Source organism: Acipenser ruthenus, unplaced genomic scaffold (genome assembly GCF_902713425.1).
Source record: "Acipenser ruthenus unplaced genomic scaffold, fAciRut3.2 maternal haplotype, whole genome shotgun sequence".
Lineage (NCBI taxonomy): Eukaryota > Metazoa > Chordata > Actinopteri > Acipenseriformes > Acipenseridae > Acipenser > Acipenser ruthenus.
The window spans coordinates 1-24,708 of NW_026707277.1; the positions used below are offsets into that span (position 1 = coordinate 1).

Here is a 24,708-nt window from a genome sequence, read left to right on the forward strand (position 1 = left end):
TGTCTGTGTGTGTATATAGCAGCATTAAAAGTGCCATTAGATTCTTGCGAAATTGTATGTTCACAAAGTAGTAGCCACACGTTGGCATTGAAAGTGTTAAGTTCTCAAAGGCATCCATTTTGTATATTACCCTCTTTTAGTTTGAATCTGCAGCAGTGTTGTAATGGATCTCAGCTGTACTACTGAGCTGTGTTGCCGTTGGAGGACTGTATGCCCTGAAACCAATTTGATGTTTATTCTACAAAATAAATCCCCCTTTCAAACAACTCGTGTGGTTCTTTAGGCTGAGCAGTACGGCAAGGGTCCCTCTCCTCCAGTTAGAGACAGCATACATGTGGTTACATGATACATGGATGAAGGCTTATTGTGACCTGTTCGACTCCTCGAGACCATCACTTTCAATTCAAACACAAAATGTCTCGTTTTCAATCGCTCGACAACACCCACAGTACAGAAATGTGCATTAATGATCAACAAAATGAGAATACGTTAAAAAAAAAAAAAAAAAAGATGTAAAGCTGGTAGATTCGTATCTCAGAGGAACGGGAAATTAAAACAAGGTAAAGGCAATCATCTAAATAAAGCTGAATCAATAACGGATAACGACATAGAACGTCTGTACAGAACTGAAACACTATGTTTTAAAAAAACAACTGTACCGCTGAACCTCGTCTTCTTTAATATTAGCAACTTTGTAACTTTGATACACGTGCCGCTGACTCGTTACTTTGTCTTCTCAAGATGAAACACTTCACAATACATGTACATAAAACACTTTGGTACTTTCTAGAACATTATACGCTCCGAAAGAAAAAACAAAATCTCATTCCCAGTCTGACAGAGCCACCTGCTGGAGATATATAGATAATCGCTAATTGCTTTCAATACCTGTGTTTTTAACTTTGACTATAACATCAGGGGAGAGCGCGAACGCGATTGCAGCCCTGCTTGTAAATCTGCTTGTATGTGGTTTTATGTTGTCTAATTAAAGTGTTTGTCTGCAAGATATGATTTAAGGGGCTTAGTGGTCAGGTGGTTAAAGAAAAGCTCTTGTTACCGGGAGGTTCCTGGTTCAATCCCAGCTCAGCCACTGGCTCATTGTGTGTGACCCTGTCCCTGAGCAAGTCCCTTAACCTCCTTGTGCTCCTTCCTTCAAATGAGATGTAAAACCCAGGTCCTATTGTAAGTGACTCTGCAGCAGCAGCAGCAGCAGCAGCAGTTGTGATGCACAGTTTATCTGAATAAAAAACATCAACTAAATAAATAAAACTGATAAGCTCGAAAATGATTTCCAATTATTTAAAATAAAAATAAAAACTTTGATACAGACACTGCTGAGTCTTTACTTTTAGTCTTGTCAATAAAAAATAACGAAACATGGAAATAGATGTGCAGGAACCACGTAGCTATTTATTTGACAGTCAGAAAGCTAAAAACATTGAGCTCCTTTTAAAGAAAACCTGACTCCCTGTGTGACGAAGCCGCCTGCCGGAGAGTTGTTGAACAACTAGTGAGTGAGTTCCTTCCTCCGACGGGTTCGTGTTTGTTTCTGTCTTTGACCATAGTTTCAGGGGAGAGCGCGAACGCAGTCCCCCCACTACCAGAAATTATGCAGTCGAGATTCCCGCATTTGGGGAATTCGCAGGGGTCAGCACAGCCGGAGTGCAATGGCCGAGCCTCGCCCTGGGTGAACCACCTTCATGATCATGGTATCTCCCCTGCCAGGTAAGTATGAGTTGTACACATTGCGAGTCGTCACCCGTCCACAAGAGACATTTTTCAAAGAAACGGTGCCTACATCTGCAATTTAAAGAAACACTCTTTTCCTAATATAACATTTTCATTGTTATCATATCGCACTTTCCAGTCTGTTGGGTGTAATGGGTTCCTTCAGTTTTCAGTATAAGTATTTATAAATTGCATTCCCGTAATGCCTCTCGGTATATATTTGCATGCGCCTTTATCATTGGAGGACAAGATGCCAGGATTTACACAGGACGACGTCATTCGTGCAGCAGCATGTGAGATGTTCCGCAAAAGAAGCGACGGGTCTGTATACACGTCTGCGTAAACGAAATAAAAAAAAATGTAACAAATGTACGACTTTCAAAAAGAAAGCAAGCAAAACATTGGTCAAACATTTGTTAAGGTCACACATAATATAAATAAACTCGAACGAATGAACGGGTCACTAAATCCGTTCTTGGTTGATATGCTCGTTTTGTTCTCTTGTTTGGCACAATAATCTAAACACGCAGTTTGTGGCTTTAAAACATGTCTCGTTCTGTTACTATAATAAAAAGTACTTCATCAACTTTTATTTCTTTTTTTAATTAATTAAACTAACCATAACTAGCAAAACTCGTCAGTACTTTTGTCTTAACCCTGTTCACATTTGTTTGTATCGGACCGCTACTGGTAGTTTCGGCTTAGAATATAATACGATAACCCTTTCTGTCCTAACTCAGTTTTCAAAACCAGTAAAGGCTGATACAATACTTGTTCGTGTGTGGAATGGGACAATAAAAAAACAAAAAAAAGAAAACGATGTTTAGACTTACAGCTTCCAGGTTAGTAACATAAATAACAAGGGAAATAGCGCCCCCTGTCAAGCTGCAGAAAGAAAAGCTTACAGCACCTGGTATTCCCAGGCGGTCTCCCATCCAAGTACTAACCAGGCCCGACCTTGCTTAGCTTCCGAGATCAGACGAGATCGGGCGTTCTCAAGGTGGTATGGCCGTAAGCGAACGACAGTCTTGGTTTATCTCTTTCATAGTATTAAGTTAATATCATTCATGCAATGACAGGTTGGGGGAGGGATTTCCAGATCTCTAATTTGTCACAAACGTTAACATTTAAGCAGCTCTGGGCTCCACGTGTGCGGGCCCGTGTGTCCGTGTGTCTGTGTGTGTATATAGCAGCATTAAAAGTGCCATTAGATTCTTGCGAAATTGTATGTTCACAAAGTAGTAGCCACACGTTGGCATTGAAAGTGTTAAGTTCTCAAAGGCATCCATTTTGTATATTACCCTCTTTTAGTTTGAATCTGCAGCAGTGTTGTAATGGATCTCAGCTGTACTACTGAGCTGTGTTGCCGTTGGAGGACTGTATGCCCTGAAACCAATTTGATGTTTATTCTACAAAATAAATCCCCCTTTCAAACAACTCGTGTGGTTCTTTAGGCTGAGCAGTACGGCAAGGGTCCCTCTCCTCCAGTTAGAGACAGCATACATGTGGTTACATGATACATGGATGAAGGCTTATTGTGACCTGTTCGACTCCTCGAGACCATCACTTTCAATTCAAACACAAAATGTCTCGTTTTCAATCGCTCGACAACACCCACAGTACAGAAATGTGCATTAATGATCAACAAAATGAGAATACGTTTAAAAAAAAAAAAAAAAAAGATGTAAAGCTGGTAGATTCGTATCTCAGAGGAACGGGAAATTAAAACAAGGTAAAGGCAATCATCTAAATAAAGCTGAATCAATAACGGATAACGACATAGAACGTCTGTACAGAACTGAAACACTATGTTTTAAAAAAACAACTGTACCGCTGAACCTCGTCTTCTTTAATATTAGCAACTTTGTAACTTTGATACACGTGCCGCTGACTCGTTACTTTGTCTTCTCAAGATGAAACACTTCACAATACATGTACATAAAACACTTTGGTACTTTCTAGAACATTATACGCTCCGAAAGAAAAAACAAAATCTCATTCCCAGTCTGACAGAGCCACCTGCTGGAGATATATAGATAATCGCTAATTGCTTTCAATACCTGTGTTTTTAACTTTGACTATAACATCAGGGGAGAGCGCGAACGCGATTGCAGCCCTGCTTGTAAATCTGCTTGTATGTGGTTTTATGTTGTCTAATTAAAGTGTTTGTCTGCCAAGATATGATTTAAGGGGCTTAGTGGTCAGGTGGTTAAAGAAAAGCTCTTGTTACCGGGAGGTTCCTGGTTCAATCCCAGCTCAGCCACTGGCTCATTGTGTGTGACCCTGTCCCTGAGCAAGTCCCTTAACCTCCTTGTGCTCCTTCCTTCAAATGAGATGTAAAACCCAGGTCCTATTGTAAGTGACTCTGCAGCAGCAGCAGCAGCAGCAGCAGTTGTGATGCACAGTTTATCTGAATAAAAAACATCAACTAAATAAATAAAACTGATAAGCTCGAAAATGATTTCCAATTATTTAAAATAAAAATAAAAACTTTGATACAGACACTGCTGAGTCTTTACTTTTAGTCTTGTCAATAAAAAATAACGAAACATGGAAATAGATGTGCAGGAACCACGTAGCTATTTATTTGACAGTCAGAAAGCTAAAAACATTGAGCTCCTTTTAAAGAAAACCTGACTCCCTGTGTGACGAAGCCGCCTGCCGGAGAGTTGTTGAACAACTAGTGAGTGAGTTCCTTCCTCCGACGGGTTCGTGTTTGTTTCTGTCTTTGACCATAGTTTCAGGGGAGAGCGCGAACGCAGTCCCCCACTACCAGAAATTATGCAGTCGAGATTCCCGCATTTGGGGAATTCGCAGGGGTCAGCACAGCCGGAGTGCAATGGCCGAGCCTCGCCCTGGGTGAACCACCTTCATGATCATGGTATCTCCCCTGCCAGGTAAGTATGAGTTGTACACATTGCGAGTCGTCACCCGTCCACAAGAGACATTTTTCAAAGAAACGGTGCCTACATCTGCAATTTAAAGAAACACTCTTTTCCTAATATAACATTTTCATTGTTATCATATCGCACTTTCCAGTCTGTTGGGTGTAATGGGTTCCTTCAGTTTTCAGTATAAGTATTTATAAATTGCATTCCCGTAATGCCTCTCGGTATATATTTGCATGCGCCTTTATCATTGGAGGACAAGATGCCAGGATTTACACAGGACGACGTCATTCGTGCAGCAGCATGTGAGATGTTCCGCAAAAGAAGCGACGGGTCTGTATACACGTCTGCGTAAACGAAATAAAAAAAAATGTAACAAATGTACGACTTTCAAAAAGAAAGCAAGCAAAACATTGGTCAAACATTTGTTAAGGTCACACATAATATAAATAAACTCGAACGAATGAACGGGTCACTAAATCCGTTCTTGGTTGATATGCTCGTTTTGTTCTCTTGTTTGGCACAATAATCTAAACACGCAGTTTGTGGCTTTAAAACATGTCTCGTTCTGTTACTATAATAAAAAGTACTTCATCAACTTTTATTTCTTTTTTTAATTAATTAAACTAACCATAACTAGCAAAACTCGTCAGTACTTTTGTCTTAACCCTGTTCACATTTGTTTGTATCGGACCGCTACTGGTAGTTTCGGCTTAGAATATAATACGATAACCCTTTCTGTCCTAACTCAGTTTTCAAAACCAGTAAAGGCTGATACAATACTTGTTCGTGTGTGGAATGGGACAATAAAAAAACCCAAAAAAGAAAACGATGTTTAGACTTACAGCTTCCAGGTTAGTAACATAAATAACAAGGGAAATAGCGCCCCCTGTCAAGCTGCAGAAAGAAAAGCTTACAGCACCTGGTATTCCCAGGCGGTCTCCCATCCAAGTACTAACCAGGCCCGACCTTGCTTAGCTTCCGAGATCAGACGAGATCGGGCGTTCTCAAGGTGGTATGGCCGTAAGCGAACGACAGTCTTGGTTTATCTCTTTCATAGTATTAAGTTAATATCATTCATGCAATGACAGGTTGGGGGAGGGATTTCCAGATCTCTAATTTGTCACAAACGTTAACATTTAAGCAGCTCTGGGCTCCACGTGTGCGGGCCCGTGTGTCCGTGTGTCTGTGTGTGTATATAGCAGCATTAAAAGTGCCATTAGATTCTTGCGAAATTGTATGTTCACAAAGTAGTAGCCACACGTTGGCATTGAAAGTGTTAAGTTCTCAAAGGCATCCATTTTGTATATTACCCTCTTTTAGTTTGAATCTGCAGCAGTGTTGTAATGGATCTCAGCTGTACTACTGAGCTGTGTTGCCGTTGGAGGACTGTATGCCCTGAAACCAATTTGATGTTTATTCTACAAAATAAATCCCCCTTTCAAACAACTCGTGTGGTTCTTTAGGCTGAGCAGTACGGCAAGGGTCCCTCTCCTCCAGTTAGAGACAGCATACATGTGGTTACATGATACATGGATGAAGGCTTATTGTGACCTGTTCGACTCCTCGAGACCATCACTTTCAATTCAAACACAAAATGTCTCGTTTTCAATCGCTCGACAACACCCACAGTACAGAAATGTGCATTAATGATCAACAAAATGAGAATACGTTAAAAAAAAAAAAAAAAAAGATGTAAAGCTGGTAGATTCGTATCTCAGAGGAACGGGAAATTAAAACAAGGTAAAGGCAATCATCTAAATAAAGCTGAATCAATAACGGATAACGACATAGAACGTCTGTACAGAACTGAAACACTATGTTTTAAAAAAACAACTGTACCGCTGAACCTCGTCTTCTTTAATATTAGCAACTTTGTAACTTTGATACACGTGCCGCTGACTCGTTACTTTGTCTTCTCAAGATGAAACACTTCACAATACATGTACATAAAACACTTTGGTACTTTCTAGAACATTATACGCTCCGAAAGAAAAAACAAAATCTCATTCCCAGTCTGACAGAGCCACCTGCTGGAGATATATAGATAATCGCTAATTGCTTTCAATACCTGTGTTTTTAACTTTGACTATAACATCAGGGGAGAGCGCGAACGCGATTGCAGCCCTGCTTGTAAATCTGCTTGTATGTGGTTTTATGTTGTCTAATTAAAGTGTTTGTCTGCCAAGATATGATTTAAGGGGCTTAGTGGTCAGGTGGTTAAAGAAAAGCTCTTGTTACCGGGAGGTTCCTGGTTCAATCCCAGCTCAGCCACTGGCTCATTGTGTGTGACCCTGTCCCTGAGCAAGTCCCTTAACCTCCTTGTGCTCCTTCCTTCAAATGAGATGTAAAACCCAGGTCCTATTGTAAGTGACTCTGCAGCAGCAGCAGCAGCAGCAGCAGTTGTGATGCACAGTTTATCTGAATAAAAAACATCAACTAAATAAATAAAACTGATAAGCTCGAAAATGATTTCCAATTATTTAAAATAAAAATAAAAACTTTGATACAGACACTGCTGAGTCTTTACTTTTAGTCTTGTCAATAAAAAATAACGAAACATGGAAATAGATGTGCAGGAACCACGTAGCTATTTATTTGACAGTCAGAAAGCTAAAAACATTGAGCTCCTTTTAAAGAAAACCTGACTCCCTGTGTGACGAAGCCGCCTGCCGGAGAGTTGTTGAACAACTAGTGAGTGAGTTCCTTCCTCCGACGGGTTCGTGTTTGTTTCTGTCTTTGACCATAGTTTCAGGGGAGAGCGCGAACGCAGTCCCCCACTACCAGAAATTATGCAGTCGAGATTCCCGCATTTGGGGAATTCGCAGGGGTCAGCACAGCCGGAGTGCAATGGCCGAGCCTCGCCCTGGGTGAACCACCTTCATGATCATGGTATCTCCCCTGCCAGGTAAGTATGAGTTGTACACATTGCGAGTCGTCACCCGTCCACAAGAGACATTTTTCAAAGAAACGGTGCCTACATCTGCAATTTAAAGAAACACTCTTTTCCTAATATAACATTTTCATTGTTATCATATCGCACTTTCCAGTCTGTTGGGTGTAATGGGTTCCTTCAGTTTTCAGTATAAGTATTTATAAATTGCATTCCCGTAATGCCTCTCGGTATATATTTGCATGCGCCTTTATCATTGGAGGACAAGATGCCAGGATTTACACAGGACGACGTCATTCGTGCAGCAGCATGTGAGATGTTCCGCAAAAGAAGCGACGGGTCTGTATACACGTCTGCGTAAACGAAATAAAAAAAAATGTAACAAATGTACGACTTTCAAAAAGAAAGCAAGCAAAACATTGGTCAAACATTTGTTAAGGTCACACATAATATAAATAAACTCGAACGAATGAACGGGTCACTAAATCCGTTCTTGGTTGATATGCTCGTTTTGTTCTCTTGTTTGGCACAATAATCTAAACACGCAGTTTGTGGCTTTAAAACATGTCTCGTTCTGTTACTATAATAAAAAGTACTTCATCAACTTTTATTTCTTTTTTTAATTAATTAAACTAACCATAACTAGCAAAACTCGTCAGTACTTTTGTCTTAACCCTGTTCACATTTGTTTGTATCGGACCGCTACTGGTAGTTTCGGCTTAGAATATAATACGATAACCCTTTCTGTCCTAACTCAGTTTTCAAAACCAGTAAAGGCTGATACAATACTTGTTCGTGTGTGGAATGGGACAATAAAAAAACAAAAAAAAGAAAACGATGTTTAGACTTACAGCTTCCAGGTTAGTAACATAAATAACAAGGGAAATAGCGCCCCCTGTCAAGCTGCAGAAAGAAAAGCTTACAGCACCTGGTATTCCCAGGCGGTCTCCCATCCAAGTACTAACCAGGCCCGACCTTGCTTAGCTTCCGAGATCAGACGAGATCGGGCGTTCTCAAGGTGGTATGGCCGTAAGCGAACGACAGTCTTGGTTTATCTCTTTCATAGTATTAAGTTAATATCATTCATGCAATGACAGGTTGGGGGAGGGATTTCCAGATCTCTAATTTGTCACAAACGTTAACATTTAAGCAGCTCTGGGCTCCACGTGTGCGGGCCCGTGTGTCCGTGTGTCTGTGTGTGTATATAGCAGCATTAAAAGTGCCATTAGATTCTTGCGAAATTGTATGTTCACAAAGTAGTAGCCACACGTTGGCATTGAAAGTGTTAAGTTCTCAAAGGCATCCATTTTGTATATTACCCTCTTTTAGTTTGAATCTGCAGCAGTGTTGTAATGGATCTCAGCTGTACTACTGAGCTGTGTTGCCGTTGGAGGACTGTATGCCCTGAAACCAATTTGATGTTTATTCTACAAAATAAATCCCCCTTTCAAACAACTCGTGTGGTTCTTTAGGCTGAGCAGTACGGCAAGGGTCCCTCTCCTCCAGTTAGAGACAGCATACATGTGGTTACATGATACATGGATGAAGGCTTATTGTGACCTGTTCGACTCCTCGAGACCATCACTTTCAATTCAAACACAAAATGTCTCGTTTTCAATCGCTCGACAACACCCACAGTACAGAAATGTGCATTAATGATCAACAAAATGAGAATACGTTAAAAAAAAAAAAAAAAAAGATGTAAAGCTGGTAGATTCGTATCTCAGAGGAACGGGAAATTAAAACAAGGTAAAGGCAATCATCTAAATAAAGCTGAATCAATAACGGATAACGACATAGAACGTCTGTACAGAACTGAAACACTATGTTTTAAAAAAACAACTGTACCGCTGAACCTCGTCTTCTTTAATATTAGCAACTTTGTAACTTTGATACACGTGCCGCTGACTCGTTACTTTGTCTTCTCAAGATGAAACACTTCACAATACATGTACATAAAACACTTTGGTACTTTCTAGAACATTATACGCTCCGAAAGAAAAAACAAAATCTCATTCCCAGTCTGACAGAGCCACCTGCTGGAGATATATAGATAATCGCTAATTGCTTTCAATACCTGTGTTTTTAACTTTGACTATAACATCAGGGTGAGAGCGCGAACGCGATTGCAGCCCTGCTTGTAAATCTGCTTGTATGTGGTTTTATGTTGTCTAATTAAAGTGTTTGTCTGCCAAGATATGATTTAAGGGGCTTAGTGGTCAGGTGGTTAAAGAAAAGCTCTTGTTACCGGGAGGTTCCTGGTTCAATCCCAGCTCAGCCACTGGCTCATTGTGTGTGACCCTGTCCCTGAGCAAGTCCCTTAACCTCCTTGTGCTCCTTCCTTCAAATGAGATGTAAAACCCAGGTCCTATTGTAAGTGACTCTGCAGCAGCAGCAGCAGCAGCAGCAGTTGTGATGCACAGTTTATCTGAATAAAAAACATCAACTAAATAAATAAAACTGATAAGCTCGAAAATGATTTCCAATTATTTAAAATAAAAATAAAAACTTTGATACAGACACTGCTGAGTCTTTACTTTTAGTCTTGTCAATAAAAAATAACGAAACATGGAAATAGATGTGCAGGAACCACGTAGCTATTTATTTGACAGTCAGAAAGCTAAAAACATTGAGCTCCTTTTAAAGAAAACCTGACTCCCTGTGTGACGAAGCCGCCTGCCGGAGAGTTGTTGAACAACTAGTGAGTGAGTTCCTTCCTCCGACGGGTTCGTGTTTGTTTCTGTCTTTGACCATAGTTTCAGGGGAGAGCGCGAACGCAGTCCCCCACTACCAGAAATTATGCAGTCGAGATTCCCGCATTTGGGGAATTCGCAGGGGTCAGCACAGCCGGAGTGCAATGGCCGAGCCTCGCCCTGGGTGAACCACCTTCATGATCATGGTATCTCCCCTGCCAGGTAAGTATGAGTTGTACACATTGCGAGTCGTCACCCGTCCACAAGAGACATTTTTCAAAGAAACGGTGCCTACATCTGCAATTTAAAGAAACACTCTTTTCCTAATATAACATTTTCATTGTTATCATATCGCACTTTCCAGTCTGTTGGGTGTAATGGGTTCCTTCAGTTTTCAGTATAAGTATTTATAAATTGCATTCCCGTAATGCCTCTCGGTATATATTTGCATGCGCCTTTATCATTGGAGGACAAGATGCCAGGATTTACACAGGACGACGTCATTCGTGCAGCAGCATGTGAGATGTTCCGCAAAAGAAGCGACGGGTCTGTATACACGTCTGCGTAAACGAAATAAAAAAAAATGTAACAAATGTACGACTTTCAAAAAGAAAGCAAGCAAAACATTGGTCAAACATTTGTTAAGGTCACACATAATATAAATAAACTCGAACGAATGAACGGGTCACTAAATCCGTTCTTGGTTGATATGCTCGTTTTGTTCTCTTGTTTGGCACAATAATCTAAACACGCAGTTTGTGGCTTTAAAACATGTCTCGTTCTGTTACTATAATAAAAAGTACTTCATCAACTTTTATTTCTTTTTTTAATTAATTAAACTAACCATAACTAGCAAAACTCGTCAGTACTTTTGTCTTAACCCTGTTCACATTTGTTTGTATCGGACCGCTACTGGTAGTTTCGGCTTAGAATATAATACGATAACCCTTTCTGTCCTAACTCAGTTTTCAAAACCAGTAAAGGCTGATACAATACTTGTTCGTGTGTGGAATGGGACAATAAAAAAACAAAAAAAAGAAAACGATGTTTAGACTTACAGCTTCCAGGTTAGTAACATAAATAACAAGGGAAATAGCGCCCCCTGTCAAGCTGCAGAAAGAAAAGCTTACAGCACCTGGTATTCCCAGGCGGTCTCCCATCCAAGTACTAACCAGGCCCGACCTTGCTTAGCTTCCGAGATCAGACGAGATCGGGCGTTCTCAAGGTGGTATGGCCGTAAGCGAACGACAGTCTTGGTTTATCTCTTTCATAGTATTAAGTTAATATCATTCATGCAATGACAGGTTGGGGGAGGGATTTCCAGATCTCTAATTTGTCACAAACGTTAACATTTAAGCAGCTCTGGGCTCCACGTGTGCGGGCCCGTGTGTCCGTGTGTCTGTGTGTGTATATAGCAGCATTAAAAGTGCCATTAGATTCTTGCGAAATTGTATGTTCACAAAGTAGTAGCCACACGTTGGCATTGAAAGTGTTAAGTTCTCAAAGGCATCCATTTTGTATATTACCCTCTTTTAGTTTGAATCTGCAGCAGTGTTGTAATGGATCTCAGCTGTACTACTGAGCTGTGTTGCCGTTGGAGGACTGTATGCCCTGAAACCAATTTGATGTTTATTCTACAAAATAAATCCCCCTTTCAAACAACTCGTGTGGTTCTTTAGGCTGAGCAGTACGGCAAGGGTCCCTCTCCTCCAGTTAGAGACAGCATACATGTGGTTACATGATACATGGATGAAGGCTTATTGTGACCTGTTCGACTCCTCGAGACCATCACTTTCAATTCAAACACAAAATGTCTCGTTTTCAATCGCTCGACAACACCCACAGTACAGAAATGTGCATTAATGATCAACAAAATGAGAATACGTTAAAAAAAAAAAAAAAAAGATGTAAAGCTGGTAGATTCGTATCTCAGAGGAACGGGAAATTAAAACAAGGTAAAGGCAATCATCTAAATAAAGCTGAATCAATAACGGATAACGACATAGAACGTCTGTACAGAACTGAAACACTATGTTTTAAAAAAACAACTGTACCGCTGAACCTCGTCTTCTTTAATATTAGCAACTTTGTAACTTTGATACACGTGCCGCTGACTCGTTACTTTGTCTTCTCAAGATGAAACACTTCACAATACATGTACATAAAACACTTTGGTACTTTCTAGAACATTATACGCTCCGAAAGAAAAAACAAAATCTCATTCCCAGTCTGACAGAGCCACCTGCTGGAGATATATAGATAATCGCTAATTGCTTTCAATACCTGTGTTTTTAACTTTGACTATAACATCAGGGGAGAGCGCGAACGCGATTGCAGCCCTGCTTGTAAATCTGCTTGTATGTGGTTTTATGTTGTCTAATTAAAGTGTTTGTCTGCCAAGATATGATTTAAGGGGCTTAGTGGTCAGGTGGTTAAAGAAAAGCTCTTGTTACCGGGAGGTTCCTGGTTCAATCCCAGCTCAGCCACTGGCTCATTGTGTGTGACCCTGTCCCTGAGCAAGTCCCTTAACCTCCTTGTGCTCCTTCCTTCAAATGAGATGTAAAACCCAGGTCCTATTGTAAGTGACTCTGCAGCAGCAGCAGCAGCAGCAGCAGTTGTGATGCACAGTTTATCTGAATAAAAAACATCAACTAAATAAATAAAACTGATAAGCTCGAAAATGATTTCCAATTATTTAAAATAAAAATAAAAACTTTGATACAGACACTGCTGAGTCTTTACTTTTAGTCTTGTCAATAAAAAATAACGAAACATGGAAATAGATGTGCAGGAACCACGTAGCTATTTATTTGACAGTCAGAAAGCTAAAAACATTGAGCTCCTTTTAAAGAAAACCTGACTCCCTGTGTGACGAAGCCGCCTGCCGGAGAGTTGTTGAACAACTAGTGAGTGAGTTCCTTCCTCCGACGGGTTCGTGTTTGTTTCTGTCTTTGACCATAGTTTCAGGGGAGAGCGCGAACGCAGTCCCCCACTACCAGAAATTATGCAGTCGAGATTCCCGCATTTGGGGAATTCGCAGGGGTCAGCACAGCCGGAGTGCAATGGCCGAGCCTCGCCCTGGGTGAACCACCTTCATGATCATGGTATCTCCCCTGCCAGGTAAGTATGAGTTGTACACATTGCGAGTCGTCACCCGTCCACAAGAGACATTTTTCAAAGAAACGGTGCCTACATCTGCAATTTAAAGAAACACTCTTTTCCTAATATAACATTTTCATTGTTATCATATCGCACTTTCCAGTCTGTTGGGTGTAATGGGTTCCTTCAGTTTTCAGTATAAGTATTTATAAATTGCATTCCCGTAATGCCTCTCGGTATATATTTGCATGCGCCTTTATCATTGGAGGACAAGATGCCAGGATTTACACAGGACGACGTCATTCGTGCAGCAGCATGTGAGATGTTCCGCAAAAGAAGCGACGGGTCTGTATACACGTCTGCGTAAACGAAATAAAAAAAAATGTAACAAATGTACGACTTTCAAAAAGAAAGCAAGCAAAACATTGGTCAAACATTTGTTAAGGTCACACATAATATAAATAAACTCGAACGAATGAACGGGTCACTAAATCCGTTCTTGGTTGATATGCTCGTTTTGTTCTCTTGTTTGGCACAATAATCTAAACACGCAGTTTGTGGCTTTAAAACATGTCTCGTTCTGTTACTATAATAAAAAGTACTTCATCAACTTTTATTTCTTTTTTTAATTAATTAAACTAACCATAACTAGCAAAACTCGTCAGTACTTTTGTCTTAACCCTGTTCACATTTGTTTGTATCGGACCGCTACTGGTAGTTTCGGCTTAGAATATAATACGATAACCCTTTCTGTCCTAACTCAGTTTTCAAAACCAGTAAAGGCTGATACAATACTTGTTCGTGTGTGGAATGGGACAATAAAAAAACAAAAAAAAGAAAACGATGTTTAGACTTACAGCTTCCAGGTTAGTAACATAAATAACAAGGGAAATAGCGCCCCCTGTCAAGCTGCAGAAAGAAAAGCTTACAGCACCTGGTATTCCCAGGCGGTCTCCCATCCAAGTACTAACCAGGCCCGACCTTGCTTAGCTTCCGAGATCAGACGAGATCGGGCGTTCTCAAGGTGGTATGGCCGTAAGCGAACGACAGTCTTGGTTTATCTCTTTCATAGTATTAAGTTAATATCATTCATGCAATGACAGGTTGGGGGAGGGATTTCCAGATCTCTAATTTGTCACAAACGTTAACATTTAAGCAGCTCTGGGCTCCACGTGTGCGGGCCCGTGTGTCCGTGTGTCTGTGTGTGTATATAGCAGCATTAAAAGTGCCATTAGATTCTTGCGAAATTGTATGTTCACAAAGTAGTAGCCACACGTTGGCATTGAAAGTGTTAAGTTCTCAAAGGCATCCATTTTGTATATTACCCTCTTTTAGTTTGAATCTGCAGCAGTGTTGTAATGGATCTCAGCTGTACTACTGAGCTGTGTTGCCGTTGGAGGACTGTATGCCCTGAAACCAATTTGATGTTTATTCTACAAAATAAATCCCCCTTTCAAACAACTCGTGTGGTTCTTTAGGCTGAGCAGTACGGCAAGGGTCCCTCTCCTCCAGTTAGAGACAGCATACATGTGGTTACATGATACATGGATGAAGGCTTATTGTGACCTGTTCGACTCCTCGAGACCATCACTTTCAATTCAAACACAAAATGTCTCGTTTTCAATCGCTCGACAACACCCACAGTACAGAAATGTGCATTAATGATCAACAAAATGAGAATACGTTAAAAAAAAAAAAAAAAAAGATGTAAAGCTGGTAGATTCGTATCTCAGAGGAACGGGAAATTAAAACAAGGTAAAGGCAATCATCTAAATAAAGCTGAATCAATAACGGATAACGACATAGAACGTCTGTACAGAACTGAAACACTATGTTTTAAAAAAACAACTGTACCGCTGAACCTCGTCTTCTTTAATATTAGCAACTTTGTAACTTTGATACACGTGCCGCTGACTCGTTACTTTGTCTTCTCAAGATGAAACACTTCACAATACATGTACATAAAACACTTTGGTACTTTCTAGAACATTATACGCTCCGAAAGAAAAAACAAAATCTCATTCCCAGTCTGACAGAGCCACCTGCTGGAGATATATAGATAATCGCTAATTGCTTTCAATACCTGTGTTTTTAACTTTGACTATAACATCAGGGGAGAGCGCGAACGCGATTGCAGCCCTGCTTGTAAATCTGCTTGTATGTGGTTTTATGTTGTCTAATTAAAGTGTTTGTCTGCCAAGATATGATTTAAGGGGCTTAGTGGTCAGGTGGTTAAAGAAAAGCTCTTGTTACCGGGAGGTTCCTGGTTCAATCCCAGCTCAGCCACTGGCTCATTGTGTGTGACCCTGTCCCTGAGCAAGTCCCTTAACCTCCTTGTGCTCCTTCCTTCAAATGAGATGTAAAACCCAGGTCCTATTGTAAGTGACTCTGCAGCAGCAGCAGCAGCAGCAGCAGTTGTGATGCACAGTTTATCTGAATAAAAAACATCAACTAAATAAATAAAACTGATAAGCTCGAAAATGATTTCCAATTATTTAAAATAAAAATAAAAACTTTGATACAGACACTGCTGAGTCTTTACTTTTAGTCTTGTCAATAAAAAATAACGAAACATGGAAATAGATGTGCAGGAACCACGTAGCTATTTATTTGACAGTCAGAAAGCTAAAAACATTGAGCTCCTTTTAAAGAAAACCTGACTCCCTGTGTGACGAAGCCGCCTGCCGGAGAGTTGTTGAACAACTAGTGAGTGAGTTCCTTCCTCCGACGGGTTCGTGTTTGTTTCTGTCTTTGACCATAGTTTCAGGGGAGAGCGCGAACGCAGTCCCCCACTACCAGAAATTATGCAGTCGAGATTCCCGCATTTGGGGAATTCGCAGGGGTCAGCACAGCCGGAGTGCAATGGCCGAGCCTCGCCCTGGGTGAACCACCTTCATGATCATGGTATCTCCCCTGCCAGGTAAGTATGAGTTGTACACATTGCGAGTCGTCACCCGTCCACAAGAGACATTTTTCAAAGAAACGGTGCCTACATCTGCAATTTAAAGAAACACTCTTTTCCTAATATAACATTTTCATTGTTATCATATCGCACTTTCCAGTCTGTTGGGTGTAATGGGTTCCTTCAGTTTTCAGTATAAGTATTTATAAATTGCATTCCCGTAATGCCTCTCGGTATATATTTGCATGCGCCTTTATCATTGGAGGACAAGATGCCAGGATTTACACAGGACGACGTCATTCGTGCAGCAGCATGTGAGATGTTCCGCAAAAGAAGCGACGGGTCTGTATACACGTCTGCGTAAACGAAATAAAAAAAAATGTAACAAATGTACGACTTTCAAAAAGAAAGCAAGCAAAACATTGGTCAAACATTTGTTAAGGTCACACATAATATAAATAAACTCGAACGAATGAACGGGTCACTAAATCCGTTCTTGGTTGATATGCTCGTTTTGTTCTCTTGTTTGGCACAATAATCTAAACACGCAGTTTGTGGCTTTAAAACATGTCTCGTTCTGTTACTATAATAAAAAGTACTTCATCAACTTTTATTTCTTTTTTTAATTAATTAAACTAACCATAACTAGCAAAACTCGTCAGTACTTTTGTCTTAACCCTGTTCACATTTGTTTGTATCGGACCGCTACTGGTAGTTTCGGCTTAGAATATAATACGATAACCCTTTCTGTCCTAACTCAGTTTTCAAAACCAGTAAAGGCTGATACAATACTTGTTCGTGTGTGGAATGGGACAATAAAAAAACAAAAAAAAGAAAACGATGTTTAGACTTACAGCTTCCAGGTTAGTAACATAAATAACAAGGGAAATAGCGCCCCCTGTCAAGCTGCAGAAAGAAAAGCTTACAGCACCTGGTATTCCCAGGCGGTCTCCCATCCAAGTACTAACCAGGCCCGACCTTGCTTAGCTTCCGAGATCAGACGAGATCGGGCGTTCTCAAGGTGGTATGGCCGTAAGCGAACGACAGTCTTGGTTTATCTCTTTCATAGTATTAAGTTAATATCATTCATGCAATGACAGGTTGGGGGAGGGATTTCCAGATCTCTAATTTGTCACAAACGTTAACATTTAAGCAGCTCTGGGCTCCACGTGTGCGGGCCCGTGTGTCCGTGTGTCTGTGTGTGTATATAGCAGCATTAAAAGTGCCATTAGATTCTTGCGAAATTGTATGTTCACAAAGTAGTAGCCACACGTTGGCATTGAAAGTGTTAAGTTCTCAAAGGCATCCATTTTGTATATTACCCTCTTTTAGTTTGAATCTGCAGCAGTGTTGTAATGGATCTCAGCTGTACTACTGAGCTGTGTTGCCGTTGGAGGACTGTATGCCCTGAAACCAATTTGATGTTTATTCTACAAAATAAATCCCCCTTTCAAACAACTCGTGTGGTTCTTTAGGCTGAGCAGTACGGCAAGGGTCCCTCTCCTCCAGTTAGAGACAGCATACATGTGGTTACATGATACATGGATGAAGGCTTATTGTGACCTGTTCGACTCCTCGAGACCATCACTTTCAATTCAAACACAAAATGTCTCGTTTTCAATCGCTCGACAACACCCACAGTACAGAAATGTGCATTAATGATCAACAAAATGAGAATACGTTAAAAAAAAAAAAAAAAAAGATGTAAAGCTGGTAGATTCGTATCTCAGAGGAACGGGAAATTAAAACAAGGTAAAGGCAATCATCTAAATAAAGCTGAATCAATAACGGATAACGACATAGAACGTCTGTACAGAACTGAAACACTATGTTTTAAAAAAACAACTGTACCGCTGAACCTCGTCTTCTTTAATATTAGCAACTTTGTAACTTTGATACACGTGCCGCTGACTCGTTACTTTGTCTTCTCAAGATGAAACACTTCACAATACATGTACATAAAACACTTTGGTACTTTCTAGAACATTATACGCTCCGAAAGAAAAAACAAAATCTCATTCCCAGTCTGACAGAGCCACCTGCTGGAGATATATAGATAATCGCTAATTGCTTTCAATACCTGTGTTTTTAACTTTGACTATAACATCAGGGGAGAGCGCGAACGCGATTGCAGCCCTGCTTGTAAATCTGCTTGTATGTGGTTTTATGTTGTCTAATTAAAGTGTTTGTCTGCCAAGATATGATTTAAGGGGCTTAGTGGTCAGGTGGTTAAAGAAAAGCTCTTGTTACCGGGAGGTTCCTGGTTCAATCCCAGCTCAGCCACTGGCTCATTGTGTGTGACCCTGTCCCTGAGCAAGTCCCTTAACCTCCTTGTGCTCCTTCCTTCAAATGAGATGTAAAACCCAGGTCCTATTGTAAGTGACTCTGCAGCAGCAGCAGCAGCAGCAGCAGTTGTGATGCACAGTTTATCTGAATAAAAAACATCAACTAAATAAATAAAACTGATAAGCTCGAAAATGATTTCCAATTATTTAAAATAAAAATAAAAACTTTGATACAGACACTGCTGAGTCTTTACTTTTAGTCTTGTCAATAAAAAATAACGAAACATGGAAATAGATGTGCAGGAACCACGTAGCTATTTATTTGACAGTCAGAAAGCTAAAAACATTGAGCTCCTTTTAAAGAAAACCTGACTCCCTGTGTGACGAAGCCGCCTGCCGGAGAGTTGTTGAACAACTAGTGAGTGAGTTCCTTCCTCCGACGGGTTCGTGTTTGTTTCTGTCTTTGACCATAGTTTCAGGGGAGAGCGCGAACGCAGTCCCCCACTACCAGAAATTATGCAGTCGAGATTCCCGCATTTGGGGAATTCGCAGGGGTCAGCACAGCCGGAGTGCAATGGCCGAGCCTCGCCCTGGGTGAACCACCTTCATGATCATGGTATCTCCCCTGCCAGGTAAGTATGAGTTGTACACATTGCGAGTCGTCACCCGTCCACAAGAGACATTTTTCAAAGAAACGGTGCCTACATCTGCAATTTAAAGAAACACTCTTTTCCTAATATAACATTTTCATTGTTATCATATCGCACTTTCCAGTCTGTTGGGTGTAATGGGTTCCTTCAGTTTTCAGTATAAGTATTTATAAATTGCATTCCCGTAATGCCTCTCGGTATATATTTGCATGCGCCTTTATCATTGGAGGACAAGATGCCAGGATTTACACAGGACGACGTCATTCGTGCAGCAGCATGTGAGATGTTCCGCAAAAGAAGCGACGGGTCTGTATACACGTCTGCGTAAACGAAATAAAAAAAAATGTAACAAATGTACGACTTTCAAAAAGAAAGCAAGCAAAACATTGGTCAAACATTTGTTAAGGTCACACATAATATAAATAAACTCGAACGAATGAACGGGTCACTAAATCCGTTCTTGGTTGATATGCTCGTTTTGTTCTCTTGTTTGGCACAATAATCTAAACACGCAGTTTGTGGCTTTAAAACATGTCTCGTTCTGTTACTATAATAAAAAGTACTTCATCAACTTTTATTTCTTTTTTTAATTAATTAAACTAACCATAACTAGCAAAACTCGTCAGTACTTTTGTCTTAACCCTGTTCACATTTGTTTGTATCGGACCGCTACTGGTAGTTTCGGCTTAGAATATAATACGATAACCCTTTCTGTCCTAACTCAGTTTTCAAAACCAGTAAAGGCTGATACAATACTTGTTCGTGTGTGGAATGGGACAATAAAAAAACAAAAAAAAGAAAACGATGTTTAGACTTACAGCTTCCAGGTTAGTAACATAAATAACAAGGGAAATAGCGCCCCCTGTCAAGCTGCAGAAAGAAAAGCTTACAGCACCTGGTATTCCCAGGCGGTCTCCCATCCAAGTACTAACCAGGCCCGACCTTGCTTAGCTTCCGAGATCAGACGAGATCGGGCGTTCTCAAGGTGGTATGGCCGTAAGCGAACGACAGTCTTGGTTTATCTCTTTCATAGTATTAAGTTAATATCATTCATGCAATGACAGGTTGGGGGAGGGATTTCCAGATCTCTAATTTGTCACAAACGTTAACATTTAAGCAGCTCTGGGCTCCACGTGTGCGGGCCCGTGTGTCCGTGTGTCTGTGTGTGTATATAGCAGCATTAAAAGTGCCATTAGATTCTTGCGAAATTGTATGTTCACAAAGTAGTAGCCACACGTTGGCATTGAAAGTGTTAAGTTCTCAAAGGCATCCATTTTGTATATTACCCTCTTTTAGTTTGAATCTGCAGCAGTGTTGTAATGGATCTCAGCTGTACTACTGAGCTGTGTTGCCGTTGGAGGACTGTATGCCCTGAAACCAATTTGATGTTTATTCTACAAAATAAATCCCCCTTTCAAACAACTCGTGTGGTTCTTTAGGCTGAGCAGTACGGCAAGGGTCCCTCTCCTCCAGTTAGAGACAGCATACATGTGGTTACATGATACATGGATGAAGGCTTATTGTGACCTGTTCGACTCCTCGAGACCATCACTTTCAATTCAAACACAAAATGTCTCGTTTTCAATCGCTCGACAACACCCACAGTACAGAAATGTGCATTAATGATCAACAAAATGAGAATACGTTAAAAAAAAAAAAAAAAAAGATGTAAAGCTGTATGAACAAGGTAAAGGCAATCATCTAAATAAAGCTGAATCAATAACGGATAACGACATAGAACGTCTGTACAGAACTGAAACACTATGTTTTAAAAAAACAACTGTACCGCTGAACCTCGTCTTCTTTAATATTAGCAACTTTGTAACTTTGATACACGTGCCGCTGACTCGTTACTTTGTCTTCTCAAGATGAAACACTTCACAATACATGTACATAAAACACTTTGGTACTTTCTAGAACATTATACGCTCCGAAAGAAAAAACAAAATCTCATTCCCAGTCTGACAGAGCCACCTGCTGGAGATATATAGATAATCGCTAATTGCTTTCAATACCTGTGTTTTTAACTTTGACTATAACATCAGGGGAGAGCGCGAACGCGATTGCAGCCCTGCTTGTAAATCTGCTTGTATGTGGTTTTATGTTGTCTAATTAAAGTGTTTGTCTGCCAAGATATGATTTAAGGGGCTTAGTGGTCAGGTGGTTAAAGAAAAGCTCTTGTTACCGGGAGGTTCCTGGTTCAATCCCAGCTCAGCCACTGGCTCATTGTGTGTGACCCTGTCCCTGAGCAAGTCCCTTAACCTCCTTGTGCTCCTTCCTTCAAATGAGATGTAAAACCCAGGTCCTATTGTAAGTGACTCTGCAGCAGCAGCAGCAGCAGCAGCAGTTGTGATGCACAGTTTATCTGAATAAAAAACATCAACTAAATAAATAAAACTGATAAGCTCGAAAATGATTTCCAATTATTTAAAATAAAAATAAAAACTTTGATACAGACACTGCTGAGTCTTTACTTTTAGTCTTGTCAATAAAAAATAACGAAACATGGAAATAGATGTGCAGGAACCACGTAGCTATTTATTTGACAGTCAGAAAGCTAAAAACATTGAGCTCCTTTTAAAGAAAACCTGACTCCCTGTGTGACGAAGCCGCCTGCCGGAGAGTTGTTGAACAACTAGTGAGTGAGTTCCTTCCTCCGACGGGTTCGTGTTTGTTTCTGTCTTTGACCATAGTTTCAGGGGAGAGCGCGAACGCAGTCCCCCACTACCAGAAATTATGCAGTCGAGATTCCCGCATTTGGGGAATTCGCAGGGGTCAGCACAGCCGGAGTGCAATGGCCGAGCCTCGCCCTGGGTGAACCACCTTCATGATCATGGTATCTCCCCTGCCAGGTAAGTATGAGTTGTACACATTGCGAGTCGTCACCCGTCCACAAGAGACATTTTTCAAAGAAACGGTGCCTACATCTGCAATTTAAAGAAACACTCTTTTCCTAATATAACATTTTCATTGTTATCATATCGCACTTTCCAGTCTGTTGGGTGTAATGGGTTCCTTCAGTTTTCAGTATAAGTATTTATAAATTGCATTCCCGTAATGCCTCTCGGTATATATTTGCATGCGCCTTTATCATTGGAGGACAAGATGCCAGGATTTACACAGGACGACGTCATTCGTGCAGCAGCATGTGAGATGTTCCGCAAAAGAAGCGACGGGTCTGTATACACGTCTGCGTAAACGAAATAAAAAAAAATGTAACAAATGTACGACTTTCAAAAAGAAAGCAAGCAAAACATTGGTCAAACATTTGTTAAGGTCACACATAATATAAATAAACTCGAACGAATGAACGGGTCACTAAATCCGTTCTTGGTTGATATGCTCGTTTTGTTCTCTTGTTTGGCACAATAATCTAAACACGCAGTTTGTGGCTTTAAAACATGTCTCGTTCTGTTACTATAATAAAAAGTACTTCATCAACTTTTATTTCTTTTTTTAATTAATTAAACTAACCATAACTAGCAAAACTCGTCAGTACTTTTGTCTTAACCCTGTTCACATTTGTTTGTATCGGACCGCTACTGGTAGTTTCGGCTTAGAATATAATACGATAACCCTTTCTGTCCTAACTCAGTTTTCAAAACCAGTAAAGGCTGATACAATACTTGTTCGTGTGTGGAATGGGACAATAAAAAAACAAAAAAAAGAAAACGATGTTTAGACTTACAGCTTCCAGGTTAGTAACATAAATAACAAGGGAAATAGCGCCCCCTGTCAAGCTGCAGAAAGAAAAGCTTACAGCACCTGGTATTCCCAGGCGGTCTCCCATCCAAGTACTAACCAGGCCCGACCTTGCTTAGCTTCCGAGATCAGACGAGATCGGGCGTTCTCAAGGTGGTATGGCCGTAAGCGAACGACAGTCTTGGTTTATCTCTTTCATAGTATTAAGTTAATATCATTCATGCAATGACAGGTTGGGGGAGGGATTTCCAGATCTCTAATTTGTCACAAACGTTAACATTTAAGCAGCTCTGGGCTCCACGTGTGCGGGCCCGTGTGTCCGTGTGTCTGTGTGTGTATATAGCAGCATTAAAAGTGCCATTAGATTCTTGCGAAATTGTATGTTCACAAAGTAGTAGCCACACGTTGGCATTGAAAGTGTTAAGTTCTCAAAGGCATCCATTTTGTATATTACCCTCTTTTAGTTTGAATCTGCAGCAGTGTTGTAATGGATCTCAGCTGTACTACTGAGCTGTGTTGCCGTTGGAGGACTGTATGCCCTGAAACCAATTTGATGTTTATTCTACAAAATAAATCCCCCTTTCAAACAACTCGTGTGGTTCTTTAGGCTGAGCAGTACGGCAAGGGTCCCTCTCCTCCAGTTAGAGACAGCATACATGTGGTTACATGATACATGGATGAAGGCTTATTGTGACCTGTTCGACTCCTCGAGACCATCACTTTCAATTCAAACACAAAATGTCTCGTTTTCAATCGCTCGACAACACCCACAGTACAGAAATGTGCATTAATGATCAACAAAATGAGAATACGTTAAAAAAAAAAAAAAAAAAAGATGTAAAGCTGGTAGATTCGTATCTCAGAGGAACGGGAAATTAAAACAAGGTAAAGGCAATCATCTAAATAAAGCTGAATCAATAACGGATAACGACATAGAACGTCTGTACAGAACTGAAACACTATGTTTTAAAAAAACAACTGTACCGCTGAACCTCGTCTTCTTTAATATTAGCAACTTTGTAACTTTGATACACGTGCCGCTGACTCGTTACTTTGTCTTCTCAAGATGAAACACTTCACAATACATGTACATAAAACACTTTGGTACTTTCTAGAACATTATACGCTCCGAAAGAAAAAACAAAATCTCATTCCCAGTCTGACAGAGCCACCTGCTGGAGATATATAGATAATCGCTAATTGCTTTCAATACCTGTGTTTTTAACTTTGACTATAACATCAGGGGAGAGCGCGAACGCGATTGCAGCCCTGCTTGTAAATCTGCTTGTATGTGGTTTTATGTTGTCTAATTAAAGTGTTTGTCTGCCAAGATATGATTTAAGGGGCTTAGTGGTCAGGTGGTTAAAGAAAAGCTCTTGTTACCGGGAGGTTCCTGGTTCAATCCCAGCTCAGCCACTGGCTCATTGTGTGTGACCCTGTCCCTGAGCAAGTCCCTTAACCTCCTTGTGCTCCTTCCTTCAAATGAGATGTAAAACCCAGGTCCTATTGTAAGTGACTCTGCAGCAGCAGCAGCAGCAGCAGCAGTTGTGATGCACAGTTTATCTGAATAAAAAACATCAACTAAATAAATAAAACTGATAAGCTCGAAAATGATTTCCAATTATTTAAAATAAAAATAAAAACTTTGATACAGACACTGCTGAGTCTTTACTTTTAGTCTTGTCAATAAAAAATAACGAAACATGGAAATAGATGTGCAGGAACCACGTAGCTATTTATTTGACAGTCAGAAAGCTAAAAACATTGAGCTCCTTTTAAAGAAAACCTGACTCCCTGTGTGACGAAGCCGCCTGCCGGAGAGTTGTTGAACAACTAGTGAGTGAGTTCCTTCCTCCGACGGGTTCGTG

General features: G+C 40.5%; 16 non-coding genes across 16 annotated transcripts; all 16 read right to left on the reverse strand.

Annotated features, from left to right (window-relative positions):
* Positions 1-1,568: 1,568 nt before the first annotated feature.
* LOC131725106 (U1 spliceosomal RNA) lies at positions 1,569-1,733 on the reverse strand. The gene has a single exon (XR_009320444.1). It is a non-coding gene; the product is annotated as a U1 spliceosomal RNA (small nuclear RNA).
* An 893-nt stretch (positions 1,734-2,626) lies between these two features.
* Positions 2,627-2,745, reverse strand: LOC131725100 (5S ribosomal RNA). The gene has a single exon (XR_009320438.1). It is a non-coding gene; the product is annotated as a 5S ribosomal RNA (ribosomal RNA).
* Positions 2,746-4,469: 1,724 nt separating this feature from the next.
* LOC131725107 (U1 spliceosomal RNA) lies at positions 4,470-4,633 on the reverse strand. The gene has a single exon (XR_009320445.1). It is a non-coding gene; the product is annotated as a U1 spliceosomal RNA (small nuclear RNA).
* Positions 4,634-5,526: 893 nt separating this feature from the next.
* Positions 5,527-5,645, reverse strand: LOC131725111 (5S ribosomal RNA). The gene has a single exon (XR_009320449.1). It is a non-coding gene; the product is annotated as a 5S ribosomal RNA (ribosomal RNA).
* Positions 5,646-7,368: 1,723 nt separating this feature from the next.
* On the reverse strand, positions 7,369-7,532 carry LOC131725108 (U1 spliceosomal RNA). Its single transcript, XR_009320446.1, has one exon. It is a non-coding gene; the product is annotated as a U1 spliceosomal RNA (small nuclear RNA).
* Positions 7,533-8,425: 893 nt separating this feature from the next.
* Positions 8,426-8,544, reverse strand: LOC131725118 (5S ribosomal RNA). Its single transcript, XR_009320456.1, has one exon. It is a non-coding gene; the product is annotated as a 5S ribosomal RNA (ribosomal RNA).
* Positions 8,545-10,268: 1,724 nt separating this feature from the next.
* LOC131725109 (U1 spliceosomal RNA) lies at positions 10,269-10,432 on the reverse strand. Its single transcript, XR_009320447.1, has one exon. It is a non-coding gene; the product is annotated as a U1 spliceosomal RNA (small nuclear RNA).
* Positions 10,433-11,325: 893 nt separating this feature from the next.
* On the reverse strand, positions 11,326-11,444 carry LOC131725119 (5S ribosomal RNA). Its single transcript, XR_009320457.1, has one exon. It is a non-coding gene; the product is annotated as a 5S ribosomal RNA (ribosomal RNA).
* A 1,722-nt stretch (positions 11,445-13,166) lies between these two features.
* On the reverse strand, positions 13,167-13,330 carry LOC131725110 (U1 spliceosomal RNA). Its single transcript, XR_009320448.1, has one exon. It is a non-coding gene; the product is annotated as a U1 spliceosomal RNA (small nuclear RNA).
* An 893-nt stretch (positions 13,331-14,223) lies between these two features.
* LOC131725120 (5S ribosomal RNA) lies at positions 14,224-14,342 on the reverse strand. Its single transcript, XR_009320458.1, has one exon. It is a non-coding gene; the product is annotated as a 5S ribosomal RNA (ribosomal RNA).
* A 1,723-nt stretch (positions 14,343-16,065) lies between these two features.
* On the reverse strand, positions 16,066-16,229 carry LOC131725112 (U1 spliceosomal RNA). The gene has a single exon (XR_009320450.1). It is a non-coding gene; the product is annotated as a U1 spliceosomal RNA (small nuclear RNA).
* An 893-nt stretch (positions 16,230-17,122) lies between these two features.
* On the reverse strand, positions 17,123-17,241 carry LOC131725101 (5S ribosomal RNA). The gene has a single exon (XR_009320439.1). It is a non-coding gene; the product is annotated as a 5S ribosomal RNA (ribosomal RNA).
* A 1,723-nt stretch (positions 17,242-18,964) lies between these two features.
* On the reverse strand, positions 18,965-19,128 carry LOC131725113 (U1 spliceosomal RNA). Its single transcript, XR_009320451.1, has one exon. It is a non-coding gene; the product is annotated as a U1 spliceosomal RNA (small nuclear RNA).
* An 893-nt stretch (positions 19,129-20,021) lies between these two features.
* On the reverse strand, positions 20,022-20,140 carry LOC131725102 (5S ribosomal RNA). Its single transcript, XR_009320440.1, has one exon. It is a non-coding gene; the product is annotated as a 5S ribosomal RNA (ribosomal RNA).
* A 1,694-nt stretch (positions 20,141-21,834) lies between these two features.
* Positions 21,835-21,998, reverse strand: LOC131725114 (U1 spliceosomal RNA). The gene has a single exon (XR_009320452.1). It is a non-coding gene; the product is annotated as a U1 spliceosomal RNA (small nuclear RNA).
* An 893-nt stretch (positions 21,999-22,891) lies between these two features.
* On the reverse strand, positions 22,892-23,010 carry LOC131725103 (5S ribosomal RNA). Its single transcript, XR_009320441.1, has one exon. It is a non-coding gene; the product is annotated as a 5S ribosomal RNA (ribosomal RNA).
* Between the last annotated feature and the right edge of the window lie 1,698 nt (positions 23,011-24,708).